Raw genomic sequence first — 5,766 nt, 5'->3', positions numbered from 1 at the left:
TTGCTGACTTGGTGTTCAGCTCAGGTTCATGACCTGATAAAACCATACACATATCATCATCCTCATCACCATCTTCATTGCATGGCTCAAACTAAGTCTGTCTGTCCTGAATGTGTGTATGATTTCACATGTTGCTCCTGACAAGATGCAAAGCAGGCAATGTAACCCAACTGGTTGAAATATCATGTGTTATGGAATAGGCAGCCTGCAATCTGAACTGTTAAATGGTCAAATTGTGTGGAAATGTTCCACATTCAGGTTGCTCTGAAAAATACAAAATCACAAATATTTTGATAGTGTAGAGAAGGATGTGAACTAGCTAGTGTGGAGGATGTGAACTAGCTAGTGTGGAGGATGTGAACTAGATAGTGTGGAAGATGTGAACTAGCTGGTGTGGAGAATGGGAACTAGCTAGTGTGGAGGATGTGGAGGATGTGAACTAGCTAGATAGTGTGAAGGATGTGAACTAGATGGTGTGGAGGATGTGAACTAGATAGTCTGGAGGATGTGAACTAGATAGTGGGGAGAATGTGAACTAGCAAGTGTAGAGGATGTGAACTAGATGGTGTGGAGGATGTGAACTAGCTAGTGTAGAGGATGTGAACTAGTTAGTGGGGAGAATGTGAACTAGCAAGTGTAGAGGATGTGAACTAGCTAGTGTGGAGGATGTGAACTAGCTAGTGTAGAGGATGTGAACTAGCTAGTGTGGAGGATGTGAACTAGCTAGTGTAGAGGATGTGAACTAGATAGTGTGGAGGATGTGAACTAGCTAGTGTGGAGGATGTGGAGGATGTGAACTAGCTAGTGTGGAGGATGTGAACTAGCTAGTGTAGAGGATGTGGAAAATGTGAACTAGCTAAATATTGTGAAGGATGTGAACTAGATGGTGTGGAGGATGTGAACTAGATAGTGTGGAGGATGTGAACTAGATAGTGTGGAGGATGTGAACTAGCTTGTGTGGAGGATGTGCACTAGCTAGTGTAGAGGATGTGAACTAGATAGTGTGGAAGATGTGAACTAGATAGTGTGGAAGATGTGAACTAGCTGGTGTGGAGGATGGGAACTAGCTAGTGTGGAGGATGTGAACTAGATAGTGTGGAATATGTGAACTAGCTGGTGTGGAGGATGGGAACTAGCTAGTGTGGATGTGAAGGATGTGAACTAGCTAGTGTGGAGGATGTGAACTAGCTAGTGTGGAGGATGTGAACTAGCTAGTGTGGAGGATGTGAACTAGATAGTGTGGAAGATGTGAACTAGCTGGTGTGGAGGATGGGAACTAGCTAGTGTGGAAGATGTGAACTAGCTGGTGTGGAGAATGGGAACTAGCTAGTGTGGAGGATGTGGAGGATGTGAACTAGCTAGATAGTGTGAAGGATGTGAACTAGATGGTGTGGAGGATGTGAACTAGATAGTCTGGAGGATGTGAACTAGTTAGTGGGGAGAATGTGAACTAGCAAGTGTAGAGGATGTGAACTAGATGGTGTGGAGGATGTGAACTAGCTAGTGTAGAGGATGTGAACTAGTTAGTGGGGAGAATGTGAACTAGCAAGTGTAGAGGATGTGAACTAGCTAGTGTGGAGGATGTGAACTAGCTAGTGTAGAGGATGTGAACTAGCTAGTGTGGAGGATGTGAACTAGCTAGTGTAGAGGATGTGAACTAGATAGTGTGGAGGATGTGAACTAGCTAGTGTAGAGGATGTGAACTAGCTAGTGTGGAGGATGTGAACTAGCTAGTGTAGAGGATGTGAACTAGATAGTGTGGAGGATGTGAACTAGCTAGTGTGGAGGATGTGGAGGATGTGAACTAGCTAGTGTGGAGGATGTGAACTAGCTAGTGTAGAGGATGTGGAAAATGTGAACTAGCTAAATATTGTGAAGGATGTGAACTAGATGGTGTGGAGGATGTGAACTAGATAGTGTGGAGGATGTGAACTAGATAGTGTGGAGGATGTGAACTAGCTTGTGTGGAGGATGTGAACTAGCTAGTGTAGAGGATGTGAACTAGATAGTGTGGAAGATGTGAACTAGATAGTGTGGAAGATGTGAACTAGCTGGTGTGGAGGATGGGAACTAGCTAGTGTGGAGGATGTGAACTAGATAGTGTGGAATATGTGAACTAGCTGGTGTGGAGGATGGGAACTAGCTAGTGTGGATGTGAAGGATGTGAACTAGCTAGTGTGGAGAAGGATGTGAACTAGCTAGTGTGGAGGATGTGAACTAGCTAGTGTGGAGGATGTGAACTAGATAGTGTGGAAGATGTGAACTAGCTGGTGTGGAGGATGGGAACTAGCTAGTGTGGAGGATGTGGAGGATGGGAACTAGCTAGATAGTGTGAAGGATGTGAACTAGTTAGTGGGGAGGATGTGAACTAGCTAGTGTAGAGGATGTGGAGGATGTGAACTAGCTAGTGTGGAGGATGTGAACTACCTAGTGTGGAGGATGTGGAAGATGTGAACTAGATGGTTTGGAGGATGTGAACTAGCTACTGTGGAGGATGTGAACTAGCTTGTGTGGAGGATGTGAACTAGCTAGTGTAGAGGATGTGAACTAGTTAGTGTGGAGGATGTGAACTAGCAAGTGTAGAGGATGTGAACTAGCTAGTGTGGAGGATGTGAACTAGCTAGTGTGGAGGATGTGAACTAGTTAGTGTGGAGGATGTGAACTAGCAAGTGAAGAGGATGTGAACTAGCTTGTGTGGAGGATGTGAACTAGCTAGTGTGGAGGATGTTAACTAGCTAGTGTGGAGGATGTGAACTAGATGCTGTGGAGGATGTGAACTAGCTAGTGTGGAGGATGTGGAGGATGTGAACTAGCTAGTGTAGAAGATGTGAACTAGCTAGTGTAGAGGATGTGAACTAGCTAGTGTGGAGGATGTGAACTAGCTAGTGTGGAGGATGTGAACTAGCTAGAGTGGAGGAAATAAACTAGCTAGTGTGGAGGATGTGAACTAGTTAGTGGGGAGGATGTGAACTAGCAAGTGTGGAGGTTGTGAACTCGCTAGTGTGGAGGATGTGAACTAGTTAGTGGGGAGGATGTGAACTAGCTAGTGTGGAGGTTGTGAACTCGCTAGTGTGGAGGATGTGAACTAGCTAGTGTGGAGGATGTGAACTAGATGGTGTGGAGGATGTGAACTAGCTAGTGTGGAGGATGTGGAGGATGTGAACTAGCTAGTGTAGAAGATGTGAACTAGCTAGTGTAGAGGATGTGAACTAGCTATTGTGGAGGATGTGAACTAGCTAGTGTGGAGGATGAGAACTAGCTAGAGTGGAGGAAATGAACTAGCTAGTGTGGAGGATGTGAACTAGTTAGTGGGGAGGATGTGAACTAGCAAGTGTAGAGGATGTGAACTAGCTAGTGTGGAGGATGTGAACTAGCTAGTGTAGAGGATGTGGAGGATGTGAACTAGCTAGTGTGGAGGATGTGAACTAGCTAGTGTAGAGGATGTGAACTAGATAGTGTGGAGGATGTGAACTAGCTAGTGTGGAGGATGTGGAGGATGTGAACTTGCTAGTGTGGAGGATGTGAACTACCTAGTGTGGAGGATGTGGAAGATGTGAACTAGCTAGATATTGTGAAGGATGTGAACTAGATGGTGTGGAGGATGTGAACTAGATAGTGTGGAGGATGTGAACTGGCTACTGTGGAGGATGTGAACTAGCTTGTGTGGAGGATGTGAACTAGCTAGTGTAGAGGATGTGAACTAGTTAGTGTGGAGGATGTGTACTAGCAAGTGTAGAGAATGTGAACTAGCTAGTGTGGAGGATGTGAACTAGCTAGTGTGGAGGATGTGAACTAGCTAGTGTGGAGGATGTGAACTAGCTAGTGTGGAGGATGTGAACTAGCTAGTGTGGAGGATGTGAACTAGACAGTGTGGAGGATGTGAACTAGCTAGTGTGGAGGATGTGAACTAGCTAGTGTGGAGGATGTGAACTAGCTAGTGTGGAGGATGTGGAAGATGTGAACTAGCTAGATATTGTGAAGGATGTGAACTAGATGGTGTGGAGGATGTGAACTAGCTAGTGTAGAGGATGTGAACTAGCTAGTGTGGAGGATGTGAACTAGCTAGTGTAGAGAATGTGAACTAGCTAGTGTGGAGGATGTGAACTAGCTAGTGTGGAGGATGTGAACTAGCTAGTGTGTAGGATGTGGAGGATGTGAACTAGCTAGTGTAGAAGATGTGAACTAGATAGTGTAGAGGATGTGAACTAGCTAGTGTGGAGGATGTGAACTAGCTAGTGTGGAGGATGTGAACTAGCTAGTGTGGAGGATGTGAACAAACTAGTGTGGAGGATGCGAACTAGCTAGTGTGGAGGATGTGAACTAGCTAGAGTGGAGGAAATGAACTAGCTGATGTGGAGGATGTGAACAAGCTAGTGTGGAGGATGTGAACTAGCTAGTGTGGAGGATGTGAACTAGCTAGTGTGGAGGATGTGAAATAGCTAGTGTGGAGGATGTGGAGGATGTGAACTAGCTAGTTTAGAAGATGTGAACTAGCTAGTGTAGAGGATGTGAACTAGCTAGTGTGGAGGATGTGAACTAGCCAGTGTGGAGGATGTGAACTAGCTAGAGTGGAAATGAACTAGCTGATGTGGAGGATGTGAACTAGCTAGTGTGGAGGATGTGAACTAGCTAGTGTGGAGGATGTGAACTAGACAGTGTGGAGGATGTGAACTAGATAGTGTAGAGGATATGAACTAGCTAGTGTGGAGGGTGTGAACTAGCTAGTGTGGAGAATGTGAACTAGCTAGTGTGGAAGATGTGAACTAGCCAGTGTAGAGGATGTGAACTAGCTAGTGTGGAGGATGTGAACTAGATAGTGTAGAGGATATGAACTAGATAGTGTGGAGGGTGTGAACTAGCTAGTGTGGAGAATGTGAACTTGCTAGTGTGGAGGATGTGAACTACATTTGAAGTCGGAAGTTTACATAAACCTTAGCCAAATACATTTAAACTCAGTTTTTCACAATTCCTGACATTTAACCCTAGTAAAACTTCCCTGTTTTAGGTCAGTTAGGATCACCACTTTATATTAAGAATGTGAAATGTCAGAATAATATTAGAGAGAATGATTTATTTCAGCTTTTATTTCTTCCATCACATTCCCGTGTGTCAGAAGTTTACATACACTCAATTAGTATTTGGTAGCATTGGCTTTAAATTGTTTAACTTGGATCAAATGTTTTGGGTAGCCTTCCACGAGCTTCCCACAATAAGATGGGCGAATTTTGGCCCATTCCTCCTGACAGAGCTGGAGTAACTGAGTCAGGTTTGTAGGCCTCCTTGCTCGCACACACTTTTTCAGTTCTGCCCACAAATTTTCTATGGGATTGAGGTCAGGGCTTTGTGATGGCCACTCCAATACCTTGACTTTGTTGTCCTTAAGCCATTTTGCCACAACTTTGGAAGTATGCTTAGGGTCATTGTCCATTTGGAAGACCCATTTCTCTGCTGCCAATAACTGGAACAAACTACATAAATCTCTGAAACTGTAAACACTTTTCTCCCTCTATAGCTTTAAGCACCAGCTGTCAGAGCAGCTCACAGATCACTGCACCTGTACATAGCCCATCTATAAATAGCCCAAATAACTACCTCTTCCCCTACTGTATTTATTTATTTATTTATTTTGCGCCTTTGCACCCGAGTATTTCTACTTTGCACACTCATCTACTGTCAAATCTACCATTCCAGTGTTTTAATTGCTATATTGTATTTACTTCACCACCATGGCCTATGTATTGCCTTTACCTCCCTTATCTCACCTCA

This window comes from Salmo salar, chromosome ssa06, assembly GCF_905237065.1.
Source record: "Salmo salar chromosome ssa06, Ssal_v3.1, whole genome shotgun sequence".
Classification (NCBI taxonomy): Eukaryota; Metazoa; Chordata; class Actinopteri; order Salmoniformes; family Salmonidae; genus Salmo; species Salmo salar.
The sequence above is the reverse complement of the archived record's forward strand: the minus strand, read 5'-3'. Positions refer to the sequence as shown.